General features: G+C 40.5%; 2 long non-coding RNA genes across 2 annotated transcripts; both read right to left on the bottom strand.

Moving 5' to 3' along the window:
• Window positions 1-8,028: 8,028 nt before the first annotated feature.
• LOC116207275 lies at window positions 8,029-12,051 on the bottom strand. The gene is made up of 2 exons (XR_004156895.1): window positions 10,633-12,051; window positions 8,029-10,455 (listed from the first exon to the last, which is right to left on the bottom strand). It is a non-coding gene; the product is annotated as an uncharacterized LOC116207275 (long non-coding RNA).
• Window positions 12,052-14,810: 2,759 nt separating this feature from the next.
• Window positions 14,811-15,541, bottom strand: LOC116208880. Its single transcript, XR_004157149.1, has 2 exons — window positions 15,395-15,541; window positions 14,811-15,242 (listed from the first exon to the last, which is right to left on the bottom strand). It is a non-coding gene; the product is annotated as an uncharacterized LOC116208880 (long non-coding RNA).
• Between the last annotated feature and the right edge of the window lie 510 nt (window positions 15,542-16,051).

The raw sequence follows: 16,051 nt of genomic DNA, 5'->3' as shown, positions 1-16,051 counted from the left end.
CCAAGGTGTTGAGTCAATTTTATGGATCATTGAACGGAGATATTGGAGGGAGATTCAAAGATAGTCATGATTCTATGTCGATTGTTCCTAAATTGATCCATTTTCGAAGACCGTAGCATCCCTAACTGGGTGATCAATTTGAGCGTGGAAAGCTTCATAGCAAGAGTTGTTATCTAGAGATTCCAAGCTCGAGGACGAGTTTTCTCTCAAATGAAGGAAATTGATGCGGACGCAATGTCGGCTACCAACATGGAAAGGGCTGATTGAGTGAAGCCCAAGAAGAAGAAGACACCGAGCCACAAGTCTATTCGTTAGGGCCCAGGTTGTAAGGCCCATTGATGATGGTTGATCAGAGGAGGACAATAAGTCAAGAAGCATTAATGAGGGTTGGTTTTCATATGCATTAAGAAGGATTAGTGGCTTATTATCTCTATGGAAAATAAAATTCGGATTAAGGCAAGTAGTTGAGTATATCTAGCTGGTTTTCATTCTCAATGATGTAATTATTGTATTTAGTTGGCCATGGGTAGTAGGTAAAGTTAAATGGTAGGTTTCATGAGGGTTTTAGGTCTATATGAACGTTGTATTTCTCATTTTGAAAATCAATGAATGAAGAAGAAATATTTTGAAGTCATTTCAGACTTCTCTAGAGTGATTTAGCTCTTTTGTATCCTTTCAATCTTAAACTTGTGTCAGCACCCCATTTCGGTCCATCGGCTCCAGGAGAGCAAAATCGTCATTTTTTCAATTTATTACCTATTCTAATATATATATATATATTAATTAATTAAAATTAAATTAAATTATATATATATTTTTTTTAAAAAAAAAGGCCGGGCAGCGCTCGCCGGTTGCCCGTGACCCCGCCGGGCCAGAAATCGCCAAATCGCGATTTTCGCGATTTCCGCCAAATCGGCCGAAATCTTAACGGAAAAGGGGATGGAATTCAACAGAAAAGCAATTTGGATCGAGGCGAAGAGGACCCAGCAAGAAGAAACGGAAATTTTGCTCTCGATCTGACCAATTTGGAGATCGGTTGATTCGGGAACCGTCGCCGGAAAATCGCAAAATTCCCCCCGATTCCGACCGCCTAAACTCCGGTGAGGCCTAGATCGACCACGGCAAGGCGTCGGCGGTGTCCAGAACCGTCACCCGAGCCCTCTCGTGCCGTCGTCGCGGCCTCCAGGGGCGAGAACCGCTGCCCCCAGCCTCGTCGCCGCCGCTTCCCCTGATCCCGGCCGTCCTTCGGCTAACGGGCCTCGGCCAAGTTCGTTTTTCTTCACAGGCCCAGCCCAAGCCCAGCCAGGCCCAACTTCCCCAGTCCAGCCCAGCGTTCTTCCGGGCGATTTCTCCTTCGGGCGGACCGGTCCGATCCGATCAGGTCCGATTCATCCGGCGATTTTTTTATTTTTACAGAAAAGCCCCTCAACTTTCCGAACTAGGTAAATTCTCGACTAAGTGGCATGATTAGGGCTCTTTTCCTGAATATTATTGCTTGCTTGATGGATATAATGTGAAATGAGTATTCTTGGGTCGCGTGGGTGATCGGATTTGTCCCGAACTCGATTTTACGAACTTTCTATTTTGTCACATTTCAGTCCAGAGGACGTATTTTATTTTTTTAAGATCTGCCCCGAATTTCAAAATTATTTTCAATCAAGCCCCAATCATTTTATTATTTTCCAATCAGTCCTTGGATTTTTCAGAATTTTTCCAAGAATCCCAAAGAACTTTTCAAATTGTTTCAGTTTAATCCCAGGACCATTTTTCACCCTTTTCAGATCTGCCCCGAATTTCAAAAATTCTTTTCAATAAAGCCCCGGTCATTTTACTATTTTCCAATCAGCCCTGGAATTCCCAGAATTTTCAAGAGTCCCTAGGAACTTTTCAAGTTGTTTCAGTTTAGTCCTGGGGCAATTTTTTTTGTTTTCAGATCAGTCCCGATTTTCAAATTCATTTCAAATATGTCATAAGACATTTTCAGTAATTTGTTTTACACAGTCCCCATTTTTTTAGAATTTTCAGATCAGTCCCCAATATTTTTAGAATTTTCAAATCAGTCCCCAAATTTTTTTAGAATTTTCAAATCAGTCACTGCCCTTTTAAAATCGTTCAATTCAGTCCCCTGGACATTTTCTAAAAATATCCGGCCCTTTTCTACTTGGATCACCCACCGACAATGTATGTGCCCCATTTAAATATTTCATTTTTGTAATTATGTGACCATGTCGGAAATTAGAGTTTATCGGGCGGTCAACTAATGGCTATCTCGACGGCTCGAAATCCGTAGACTAAAGCATTCGGCAAGTTTTTTAATTAACCTAAAATTCTACACACGGGATAATCGGGACGTTAAATTTGGCTAAATTAAATCACTTGATTTCTTTAATTGGATTACACGAATTGATTAATAATTTGTAATCGCGTCGACAGTTCAAGAACTGTTAGTCATGCCCTTTTCAAAATTCACAATTTCAAAAGCACCGAGATACGTACAACTTAATCTTGATTTTCATGCACACACATATTTACCGATTCAAGGGCATGATTACCGGTTCTTGTCCTACCATGATCCTAGCGTAGGCTTGTGCATAAAATTGGTCAAAACATGGGAAAACAAATTAATCACAAACTCGGTTTAAATCAAACATGGGCAATAGTCAATTAGAGGGTTAGGTTTTTTGGGTTTTAGGTGAAAATACTTTTAATCTGTAAAAGCCATATTGTCACGATACAAAATAATCTAAAAACAACCCACACATTCGAGACTTGACTATAGACATCACGTTTGTCGGGTCCGTTAAAATAATGCCGAATGCTACATACCCTATCTATCACCCCTTTTTGCTTGTTTTAAGGTAGGATTTGTATGCTAAGATACCTCGGGTAATAATCAGTTAATTCACGTAAATTCGGCGATAACAAAACCCCATTGATTGTTTATTTGAGCTTGCTTGTTACATCTTTTGCACTTGATTGTTATGCGAATCGAGCCTGATCCCTTAGGACTCGATTCACACTGGGTCCAACGACCATAACCGTCGATCACAGGATCCAATACCCCCATACACCGAGTGCTCATTTAATTTAATTTTCGGTCTTTCCAAAACTATACGGTAAGCATGAGTGAAATCATGGCCGAATGCGAACCGACCGGGATTTAGTCATTGTAGCTTGTCTTTTATTTATTTGAGAGAACAATGTAAGATTTTATGTTATACATATATTCATGTAAAATCCCGATCGGAGAGTGGACGGTCAGAGTGTTTCTTTGAATTTACGGTGTCAAAACGCATAAGATGAGCGGAACTTAATTAAGCGGTAATTAAATTAAAATGGCAAGCTTAGACAAGTTAGAGTACCGAAAGGGCGTGTGGGATATAGGCCCACACGTAATAGAACCCCCGAATTCGGAATTTTCGGTTCCGTACAGACCATTGCCTTAACATTTTAGGTGTAACCCGTACCCCTAGACCTGGGTAACTTGCCGGCCCTCGACCTTCGGGTCGTAAAATGACAAGTGGCGACTCCTTCTCACGTGCGTCCGTCACGCGTCCCCGGGAAGGTGGACACTCCTAAGCTGCGTTGCATAGGCGCTCGCATGCGTGCCCCGACGAGACGAAATTCGGGTGCGCACAACTTGTTTAAGGTGGATAAATCGACCCCTAACCTACTGTGTCACTTTCCAAAGCTTCGAGAGAAGTGTCAAGAGGCTTTTGTTGATGCCTGAAAGCGTCGCCCAAAGTCCGAAAAATGGTCGCCATGGGCCCCTATTTTGTATTGTAAGGTCATTCTTTTAGATAAGGCGGTTGTGACACCAAAAAATCTCACAATAAAAGCTCATTCCAACCTTAGTTTTTCATTCCACCTACCTCACGACTTGTGTATTGGACTCTTTTACCTCAATCTATTTTTGGCATCTAGGCCAAAAATCAAGTGTCTATGTGAGAGATGCAATCCTTAAATCTGAAAGATTTGTTTTTGACTTGATCCCATATAATTATTGAGATTCCCATAACAACTCTTTATTTCTATTCACTCACAATTGAATAAGATCATAAACTTCAACCTCATTTATTAACTTGAGCATGCGACAGAACGAGGTGCTTATAAGAAAAAGTGACAAAACGAGAAGAAATTAAAAGCGATGGCTTGTTTTATCTCTATATGATATCTGAAGGAGTCATTAAAGAGGTTCAAAGGATTGAAAAGGCACTAGTCACAGTGAGTGCCAAGACTTCCTTAAAAGGCACCATCGTCAAAGCGAGAAGGCTAAGAATTGATGGCCAGAACACAAAAGCTCAGTACTGTGTAAGGATTACTTTTTCTTATACTCCTATCACCTCTTTATTCTTGTTCTCTCCCACTATCTTAGCTTTATAGACCCATGGCACACACTTGTTGCTCTCATAGGGAAAAGGAACGAGAGGTTAAATCACAAAGGTATTCACGGTAGTCTCAATTGGGGCATAGTCGATGAAGATCTGATCAAAGGTAGCAATTAATTCATCGTCCAGGTCTCCTATCTCCACCATGCCTATCACGTTGACTGATGGCCCATACCCCGAGGTGTGCGCCTATAATGGGTTCAAGTTGACATTTGGCGGCTGTACCGCATTGAACTTTAACTTTCCAATGTCAATGAAGTCCTGAATCTTGTGCTTAAGTTTGGGACAATTCTCCATGGAATATCCAGCGGCATCCATATGACGTTCACAACGTGCATTGGGATTCGGATTAGTCTCACGATAATCGGCATGACATGGCTCAGGAGCGATCCAACCTTTTTGTAACATCATCTAATAAAACTCGAATATAGGCATGGGTAGATGGGTGAAATGCCTCTTCTAGCATTGTGCTCTTGGCTAATATGGCCCCTGAGCTGGCTGATATGCCGAGGTTTGGCTCCGATTCGGATCCTTGGTTGCCCATTGATCCATCATGAGCGGATGCCATACTCTACAACCTCACCGGCATGATTGAAGTTATTGAATGGAGCATTAATATGAGCAATCAAATGCGAGTAGTATGACTCCTTGAGAGTATTGATGAAGATGTGCACGAGGTCAATCTCCGGGATGGAGGATTTATGTCAACCGTCTTTTCCCTCCACTTCTTCATGTACTCTTGGGATGATTGTCCCTCTTTCATTATCATCCCTTCCAAATCAAAGCGAGTCGGCGCTAACTTGGTGTTGTAAGTGCCGTGCTTGACAAAGGCCTTTGCTAACTCTTCCCAAGAAGTCACATCGGTAGACTTGAGCCCGACAAACCATATCAAGGCATTTTCCTTCAGACTCTTCTGGAAAGTCTGTATTATAAGCTTCATATTCTCATTGTGTGGACCCATTTGGCCAAGTAGAGGCGTAGATGCATCATAGGATTCCCCGCCCCATCGTACTGTTCAAACTCTGGAACTTTGAACTTCTCCGGTCTTGACACGTGGGAGAAAAGGCAAAGGTCCTCGTAGCTTAACCCTCCATAGTGGCGCAATCCATGCATTAACTTCATAGCCTCCTCTATCCTCTTAAGGCGGCGGTCTTTTTCGATTTTGGCCTGAGTGGCAATTCTGCCAGCAATGGGCAAGGCCGATGGACCTGCTCTATAGTTTGGGCCGGCGGAAGAAGGGACATTTGCAGGTGCTAGTAGAGCTTGGTAAGAAAAACTATTGCGAAAAGAGTGGAGTTAGGAAGAAGAACGGTTCAAGTCCCTACGCTAAAACACCAGTCAGCACAAAGGACGCCGGCGGCGAAACAAAAGGGACTGGTGCCGGGATGAACGTAAGCTCTGAAGGGCCAAGCGAGACTGGAGGAGCAGTAGTGAGCGGGATCGACGTAGAGAAACCTAGAGGAAGAACCAGTATCGCTGGAGCCAAAACGGTCATAACCGTCGACGGTGCCAAGATGGCTGAAGTGTAGCTGACCGGGAGTACTCCTTGAAGAGTATGAGGTGCTTGAATTGCAGGGGCGGCAGTTGTGGCAGCTACTGTCAGCATCCCATTTTAGTCCACCGGCTATAATAAAGTCTTGAACCAACCGAGTCATAATATGAGCTTCAACCGAAGATAATCAAACAAAATCAATTTAGTATTCATGGCAAGATCGACAGGGCCAACCAAGTGACTCAAGAAGCATGATGACAATGGAAGGTCTCAAGGCCTCCTAGAAAGTTTATGGAAGGATAACAAATCATGCCCAAACAAGCAGTACAGCGCACAAACATGCAAACTGGCGATTGAATCAATTAATGTTGCTTCGGTCACCCGAACCGGGCAAAACCGATTCCCAAGCTCCCAGTGCATCAAGTCATGATAAACCAATATCATACTTGTCGGGATCACCTTTTTACACATATCAACAGTACCTTGTCCTTTGTGTTACGAAATTTGAATCTGTAATTGATTGGGATCCAAACTCCTCTAACATCCCTTGAATCCATGCGGGACTCACGGTAACTTCTCCATTTTTTATTTGCAAATTAGCTCCATTCTCTTTCTTTATTTGCAATCTAGCCCTTTTTCTTTTATTATTTGCAAACTAGCACATTATTTTTATTATTTACCAACCAGCCCTATTCTTTACAAATTGGCCCCATTCTCTTATTTTTCACGAATTAGCCCCATTCTTTATTTCATTTGTAAATTAATCCCATTCTTTCCTAATCTACGACATTTCCATCCATATTTCCATTAACTTACTTCCAAGTCCCCCCTTTCCTATTTTATTTTACATTTGGCTACTTTTTCTCCTTTTATTCTACTTTAACTTCTTTTCCATTCTTGATCTTATTCTTCCATTCTTGAACCCTACTTCCAACTCAACTTTTTCCTTTTCAAGTTTGCCATTTAAACCCCTTTTCTTTCCTTCATGACCCATCTTTCTCCTTTTACACATTTATTCCAATTTTTCTTCTTCCTTGAATGCTTGCCATCCAAAACCTTCTTTCCCTCTTTTCCCACACTATATGATCGAATTCTTCTTCCATTTTCAGTAAAAATAACCAAGTTTCCCCTCTTGATTTCTCCTCTTCATGGCCAAATCTTTTCCCTTTCAACCGATTTTCAATGGTCTTCAATTTACATTCATTACTTGTCAATCAAATAACCTTCTTAGCTTGCTTCTTTCCCATTCATTTCAGCAGGAAAAAAAAATCAATCAAAAAGAAGGAAAATTCGTCCACATACATTCAGCAGAAGAAAGGAGGAAGTTCATTAATGATTTTCCCGTTTTGGCGCAATTTTCCGATCTTGGATCATCCTTCCTTTCTTACCAATCTCCCTCATTCATTTCTCATTCATTTCAGCAGAAAAAATCAATCAAAAAGAAGGAAAATTCGTCCACATGCATTCAACAGAAGAAAGGAGGAAGTTCATTAATGGTTTTCCCGTTTTGGCGCAATTTTCCGATCTTGGATCATCCTTCCTTTCTTACCACTCTCCCTCATTCATTACACATTCATTATTCAGCAGAAAATATTCAAGAGAGGGCCAAGAATTCGGCCAAATGCAGCTGCAAAGGTGAAGAAGGAAGTTCATTAACGGTTTTCCCGTTTCGGTGCAATTTTCTGATCTTGGACCATCCTTCCCTTCTTGCTTCTCTCCCTCATTCATTACTCATTGATTTCAGAAGTTTTCAGCAGGAATAGGAGGCAGAAACTCGGCCAGGTTTAGCAGAAAAAGAAAAAAGGAAGTTCGTGGGAAGTTGCCCAGTTTTTGGCATCATTTTCCAATCTAAACCGCTCTTTCTCTTCTTGCTTTTCACCCTCAATTGATCCTCATTTTTTTTAGAAAATTACAGCAACTTTGGGAAGGGAGAGTGGGTAGAAGAAAGAGAGAATTCGTCCAGGTTAGAGCTGTATAGAAGAGAGCAAAGAAAAAACCATTATTGTTGGAAAAAACGTCGTTTTCCGATAAGCACCCATCCACCTTCACCCAAACCCCAAAAAAAACACATATCCCACCTATTTTCGATCTCCCGAGTCCATTGATGGTGTTAGTTTTTTTATTTAAGGTCTCCTTCCCACCATTCTAGCATGGTCTAGATTCGGGTCTCCCCCGAGTTTTCCCAGTTCCTAGGCATTTTCTTCATCCCGTCTTAGCCCGAGCACAAAAAAAACTACATACCCTTCTAGTTTTCGACTTCCCGAGTCCATTGGTGAGGTTATTTTCTCCATTTGAGGCCTCCAATATCCTGTTCCAGTAGTTTTCAGAATCGGTTCCTAGGTGTTTTCCCGGTTTCCTGACGAGTTCATCCCTTCCACGACCAAGCCGGGTCAACCAACGACCCATAGACCCATGAGCCATCTCCAGCAACGTTCCATGGCCATCCAAGAGCCGTGAACCACTATGCATCGTCGCGTGAACTGCTTCCTTTCCTCTCTTTTCTTTTCCGAGTTTCCTCTATACTTTACCAGTTTTCTTTCTTATTTTCAGGTTAAATCAAACCATGGCTCATTGAATATCACCTATAGCCATGTCCAGGGGTCCCTTGGGAGTCAAGAGCCACCGTGCCAACTTGCTGGAACCACTCCCGACAGCCCACTCCAGCCGATTTCCTCCTTAAGGCGAGTTTGAGCCTTCTCGGGTCACTCAGAGACCCTACTGTCCGAAGTTGTTCCTTTCCTTTCCGAAACATTTCCCGAATCATTTCCAACTCCAAGGCGAAGGTATAACACCCCCTAAACCCTTAGAGGAATTAAGTCTTTTAATTTTCAAGCATTGTGGGGTGATAAGGCGGTGCCAGACTGATTTTCATGCATGTTTCGGTATGAACCGGTGCCGTTTTATCGATTCCGTTAAATCTCATATTGTTATGCATGCTCGAATGTTTGTTTGAAATTTTCGAGATTATGGCGATAGCGGTTTCGTATTTGTTTGTTATTATCGTGTTGTCGATTCAATACTTGCATGAATTATAATGACGTGAAATGTGTATCTCAATTGAAAATAGCATGAATCGGTCTAATACCTAAACCCGACTTTTGAAAATGGGGAGTGTGAAAAGAAACCGATATGAACACGAATTTGAATATTTTCAAAGAATCGGATTTAAAATCGGTTGTTGAAGTGAGAATGAACCCATATGAATTAATCTCATGTTCATTCGGTTTTAAGGAATAAAATCGATTAAACAAACAAGACCGGCTTAATCGATCACTTGGATTTAAAATCGGCAAATTAAGTATTAACATGATTGAACATGTCTATGATTGTGCGTTGTAGTGTTTGAATTTTTGTTTTTTTCAAAATCCACACGAACCTGATAAATCATGCAAATCTGATATTAACACACAACTTATCTGTTTGTATCTGTTTTATCTGCTTTTATATGTTTTTCTATTGTTTTCTCGTGGGTCGAGTCCGATCTTTTAGGATACGCATTGCACGGGGTCCAACGCCCCATAACATTCGTTCACGGGGCCCGACGCCCCCATACATTGAGCGCGTATGTCCCGAGTGCGGCATGGGGTCTAGCCTCGAGTCACTACTTCACTCCGAGTAGTGTCTAAGTGAAAGACGACTCGGATTGGGTGCGTGAATCGTGACTTGACAATCGCCCGGGAGCTCGACCGATCCCACAGCCATCTCGAGGGTCAACCGACCCTCTTGCTACCCGTCGGTTCGATTGGACCCGACCCCCGGCTTTCTGAGCCCGCGTCGCCTTAATTTTAGTTTCGGTCTTTTCTCAAACACACGGTGAGTCAGAGTGGAATATTTGGCTAAATGTGAGCCAACCGGGATCCATGTATTGTATTTTTATATTTATTCGAGAGAACAATGTAAGGGTTTATGTTGTACATTTATTCATGTAATAATCCCGGTCGAAAAGTGGACGGTTCGAGTGTTTCTTCAAATTTAAGGTGTCAAAACGGGCGAGTCAATTGCAACCCTATATCATGCGGTAAATAAATAAAATGGCAAGCCTAGCAAGCTAGAGTACCGAAAGGGCGTGTGGGATATAGGCCCACATGTAATAAAACCCCCGAATTCGAAATTTCTGGTTCCATACAAACCATTGCCTTAGCATACTAGGTGTATCCCATACCCTAGACCCGAGCAACTCATCGGCCCTCAACCTTCGGGTCGTAAACATGTAGTGGTGACTCCTTCTCATGTGCGTCCATCGCGCGTCCCCGGGAATGTGGACACTCCCAAGCCGCGTTGCATAGGCACGTGAATGCGTGCCCCGACGAGATGAAATTCGGGTGCGCACAGCTGCGATAGCTTAAGCTTCGAGTAGTGCCAAGAAGTGCTCCATATTACCATTCAGCCCCGTCAAAGCTTGCTCTAGGCAAGCAATCCTTTCTTTAGAGCTCAATGCCTCGAGTGATGGAGGATCCTCCAAGACGTGGTATACATTACGCTGCTCTAATGCCATCCTTGCTTTAGATCTCGTCCAATAATGGTGCGGAGCCAGTAGATGGGGTCTTCTTCTTACTCCTTCCTTTTTCCTTTTACCTTCAAAAAGAAAAAATTGAGAAAACAACGAATCATTATACGGAAATGGCATAGGAATACATGAGAAAAGTCTTCTCGAAGTATTAGTATGATTCCTTTGGTAAAAATCTCATTGGTTTTGGAAAGGAGTGATGATTTTCTTGAAATAATCCCACTAAGCTTCATCCCACAACTTACGTGACCTTGGGTGGTTCTTGAGTATGGTGAGTCGCATCTCACTGTATCTTCCCCCGCTCTGCACTTGACATTCAAGTCTTTGTAAGGGCGTGACATTTGTATTCAAATCGAGACAATGATCACATTTGTCTCTAATTCCATCATTCATCCCACCATGAGAGATTATTTTTATTGCCCCAGTCATCTCTCTAAATTTTGGTCGCATGTGGCTATGATCAACTTAATAGTCAAGGGAATCTAACTAATACTTGAGGTTTTATTTGAAAACCATGTCATGTGTAAGAGATAAAGAAAAGATATCACATTTATATCTACTCCAAAAAAAAAAAGATACAAAAGAATTTTCTATCATCTACCATTTACACTAGTAAGTGATTTAAATAAGCACACCCAAAAGCATACAATAGAAGAATATGCATGATGGGCTTACGGTTTTATACGGTTGGGTGCTACCTATACTTGTAGGTCCCCAGCCCATAGTTTCCAAGAGTCCCAAAGGGGGGGGGGGTCATTAGATTTTTCAAGTCGAGCGGGAGTCATTCATGACCATTTCCGATGAGAACGCTCATACGGGCGTACCCGTACTAAGCCTCCTTGTCTAATCCTAGTAAGGTTTCTAACATTGGTCCTGGGTCGACCAGAACTTTTTTTAAAATTTTTTTATATGTAGTGCTAATTTAAATTGCGCACTCAAAGGGTTAATCATACAAAGTCCGTGTTAGAATTTTTTAAGAACTGGGGATTTTGGGCCCAAGCCCTCTTGTAGATTCTCAGCTGAGTCGTCGAGCTGTCACATGGCGTGGTTTTTAGGCCTCTACCACCAACTTGAGTGTTTTGTTAGTCCACATGGACAGAGACCCAATTGGGATTAGAATGCCACTATGCCATTTTATTTGGCCGTTGAGCCGCCTAAATATCTACGAGGTCATAATACTAATTGCCTAAAGACTTAAATTTGACTCGGTCTTTCTAACTAGAGAAATGAGTCCAGAGGCTTTATTACGAGATTAGATGCCTGCAAATCAATAACTCGAATTTTCGGTACATTCCTAAGCTCCTAATAGTTCTAACACTTTTTATTTGTTAAAGTCGAGTTTATTAAATCCTAGGGTCGAGTCCACATTTGCGAATGTACAAGGAAATTAAAAAATGAATTATAGACTCCGCACGATACGCGTGCTTATATAATTACATAGTCCAACTATCGAATACTGAGCCACACAGTCGGGTCAAGAAAAATGAAACGGGCCATACCTTTAGGTCAAAGTAAATAGGTTGTACTTTCAGGCCAACATAGGTACATGGGCCACACATTCATGCAAAACATTCACACGACGGGCTGAGTGGGACTAGTAATGGGCCTAAGACCCAAAAAGTGGAAAATGGGCCTAGGGTCCTAACCTAGAAAAATCCAAGTTTATTTCCTACATTTACTTATTTTATTCACAATTTCCCGATTTTTCCTAATTTCATTAACATGGCCATATTTATGTGAAATAGCCAATTAATGCCCAAAAATTCTACAAAAAGTTATAATAATTTCTCAAGATTAATTTGGCCTTCAATTTGAATCCTAAGACTTATTTAGTTAGTTGATTACCCTTAAACCCGTGACACATGTCAATATACATAATTATTCAATTCACATAAGAACACGAATTATTAGTTTGATTAAACTAAGTGATTGGCTTTAATCCGGTTTAGGGAATCCTAGGTCCTAATGACCCGCCCTTAAGGTCACGAAGACCTTCGTAGGTCCTAAGACTCCTAATTAAATCATTAATTAACCCAAACCCGTGAATTAGGCCAAGTATACATAATTATTACAAGTTAACATGTTAATGATACGATTTGACCGATTTTGACTCGATTGGATGTGTACAAGTTCGGCCAGCTCTCACAAGAGCGGTTATCAACATTAATCAAGCCTGAAGACACCCGATTATATTCTATTCCTAAGGCGAAAACCCTAATTAAGTCAATTTCACCTAAATTGATATAATTACCTCTAATTAAGCAAAATCGGATTCAATTGGACCCTAATCCGCTTGGCCCTCAAATTATTCATACATTCACGAGCTCCATGCATCAATTAAATAAAAAATTACAAGAAATGACCACAATTAGGCCTTATTACAGAAAGGGGATGAATAATCAACATAATTTAAACCTAATTAAGCAACCGACCCCTAAATCAATCAATCGACTCTCGGATCAATTCAGCAAAAATTTTCCATCATGCTTAAAAGGTCGATTTTGAGCTAATTAAGGTTAATGAAACCTAATTGAGCAAGGTTTTGAACAATAGGAAGCTAATTACACGCAATTAGGCCAAATCATGCAACAGATCATAAAAACGACTCATCTAAGCCCATTTTACAGAAAATTACAGAATGCTACGAAGCCTAGTTTCATGTTAATTTCACCTAATTATGCTAATTTGAGCCTAATTACTCATAGTCAAGTTCGTGGTTAAGCCAATTACACACGATTTAAGCCTAATTAGACCCAATTGAGCCCAAATTAGACTAAATCATCACACGACCAGAATACTGTCATGAGTAATTAAACAGGATTTAACCTAATTGGTACCTACGCAGCACATGTACAAGTTAATTACAACTAATTACACCTAATTACACACAAATCAACTCAATTAGCAAAGATCGAGCTCAATTAACATGCAATTAGTCTTTTCCAGAGTACAATCAAGATTAATTAGCCAAGTTTGATCCTAATTAAAAAAGATACTACTCAATTAATCCTAATTAAGCTCTAATTCACACAATTTGCCAACCTAGTCATCTAATCTATACGTATTTAAGCTAATTAAGCCCATAATCACCAAGACACGAGTTAGAGAGCTTGGCCTCAGCTCTGGACAGAGGTTCAAGACCTTCTCACCTTAGTCCGTGCAATTGTTCGGACTCCCAGGCTCGAAAATAGTGGAACCGGGTTCAAGCTCTTCAAATCCTACTAAATATATATGAACTATAAGTGTTATTAGGAATTTTGGGGTTAATTTAATAGAGTTTCAACACATAAATTGCTAAAAGTTCTTTAATGCTAAAAATAAACCCTTATTTATAAGCATAAGGGAGTTGGGCGTTTTGCAAATACCGACAGTTCATGGATGGGTTCAACTACCTGAACCTGCCCGTTATGACAGTTGGCCCGCAGGCGCGGCTACCAACCGCGCGACGAGGTTAGTACCTGCACCTCCATACAAGGATGCATGAGCAAACCGCGCCTCTATCCTAAATATCCACCTCGGTGAGAGCCCACTTGAACCTAAACTGAAATGGTTTAGTCGGGAAAAAATAACTCTCTGTTTGGTTTTACAATCGTGTTTTTAAAATTTTAACTCTTACTTTAACTAAAATTCACTATACAACAAAAGTCAACAACACAATTATTACTTTTCCCTTTTAATTTTTTTTAACAATTCAATTCAATTTTTAATACTAAATTCTATCAACAATCCATTAATTTTTTTTTCACAATTCAACAATACAATCATTACTTTTTCTCAACTATTCATTACTTTTTTACACATTTTCTCATAATTCAACAATACAATAATTACAAATCAATTAAAATCAAAACTCAACTCTACTTAACTCTAAAACCAAACACACCGTAACATTCCTGCCCCTAAACTTTCAAAAACATCACATTTTCACCCATTTCAGGATTTTAAAGCACATTTGAACGTAGAAAAATTATCAGAAAATATCCTCGGGTTTAGAAAAAAAATATTAATTAGGGACCACCCCGACATGAATATTTTCATTACGTTAGAATATTTATTTCTCCGTCTCGAGCCCTTACCTAATTGGACAACATATATGAATCAAAGAGTTTTAACCATAGAAAATTTATCGTGCCTTTTTACATGAAAAATATGAGTAATTGGGTTTAAGACAAGGTCTTCAAAGAGTGAGCGTCATAATTTGAAATCCATTTTACACATGCGTCCCCGGAGAAAGAAATATTGCCAAGGAACTCGTATAAATTTGGAAAATAGGCACCAACGTTGTCAGAATCACGATTCTATCTAGAATTGGTCGAGGGTCGTGAAACCGTGAATTATAGAATCGAATCATGAATCGTAAGATTTTACCTGCAATTAAAAAAAACATATATATATATATATATATGTAGCACACTTTCCTGAGTAGAAAAAATCAATCTTTGTTCATTCAAATAAAGACCACAAACTAACAAACCAATAATAAGTTATAAAAGTACAAGATATCATTACAAATTATCGAAATTCAAGATCCAAATCATAACTCAAATTCCTGAAATAAAAAGTTAACATAAGTGTGCTAGAATTATTATCACGAGGCAATGATGAAGCAAACTTTCTCTTTGGAACAACTGAAATTTCTTCTTAGCCTGCAGTTGAAAGAGCTGCTCGAAAACTTGACATACCTTCTGCTTGGTAATTCACCATCAGACCAAGCAAAGTAGAAGAAGCTTTGCCAGAAGCAAGACGATAGCTCCTAACTCGACTTCAGCTTGAGACCACCGTAGGGGAACCTTCTTCTTCACTTGATTGAGCAAACATGAACCGGAGGGAAGTTAATGGCAGCGGCAATGGCGGACTAGGGAAGGAAGAAGGGTTAGGGATGGTTGAATTAGAGCTTAGGCAGAGCAAGAAGCCTTTTCATAGTGAAGCACCAAACATCGCTCTCATCAGAAAAATGAAGTAGAATCGTTGATAGAAAAATAAAAAATGGATGGTCGAAGAAGGTACCTGGTCGAAGCTCCAACTCGAAGTAGTTCTTTGGTCGAAGTTTAGATCGCTCACAGTATTACGAAGCTTTTGGCAAAGTAAAGCATGGAGCAATCGGAGCAAAGTTAGGGAAATTCGTTGATAGAAAAAGAGGGGAAGACTGGTCACTAGAAGGAGGAAAAGCCGACTGGTGAAGAAGAAAGGGGGAGGAAAAAAAAAGGATTGGGCTCAAGACTAATGGGCTGGGCTTGGCCAGACTCTAGGCTAAATCCGGAATTGCAGAATTGGCCTGAATATGTGATTTTTGTTCCGATTTAGCCGTGATCCTAGCTTCCCGACTCATGCCATGGAATTGAAATCGGTGCCATCCCTTCGAATCATAAAATCGTATGTTTCTACGTTTCGAATCGCGATTTTGACAACTATGATAGGCACAGATAGTTAAAATTAAATACTTAGTACTCAAGGACTTATCTGTTTATTCTCGATAGTTCGTCTTCTTACAGGCAATCCTCATGTGCTTAGTCGGTTCTCTGATTTGACGTACTCCTTGAAGGATAATCCTAGCCTGGATCGAAACGATGTGCTTACAGGTATGAACATGGCAAAAACTCCCAAAAAGTCATAAATGGGCAAAATCGAGTGGTTTGCCAAATAGGGCTTGATACGGGAGTTTGC

This window comes from Punica granatum, chromosome 5 (assembly GCF_007655135.1).
Source record: "Punica granatum isolate Tunisia-2019 chromosome 5, ASM765513v2, whole genome shotgun sequence".
Taxonomy (NCBI): domain Eukaryota; kingdom Viridiplantae; phylum Streptophyta; class Magnoliopsida; order Myrtales; family Lythraceae; genus Punica; species Punica granatum.
The sequence above is the reverse complement of the archived record's forward strand: the minus strand, read 5'-3'. Positions and strand labels throughout refer to the sequence as shown.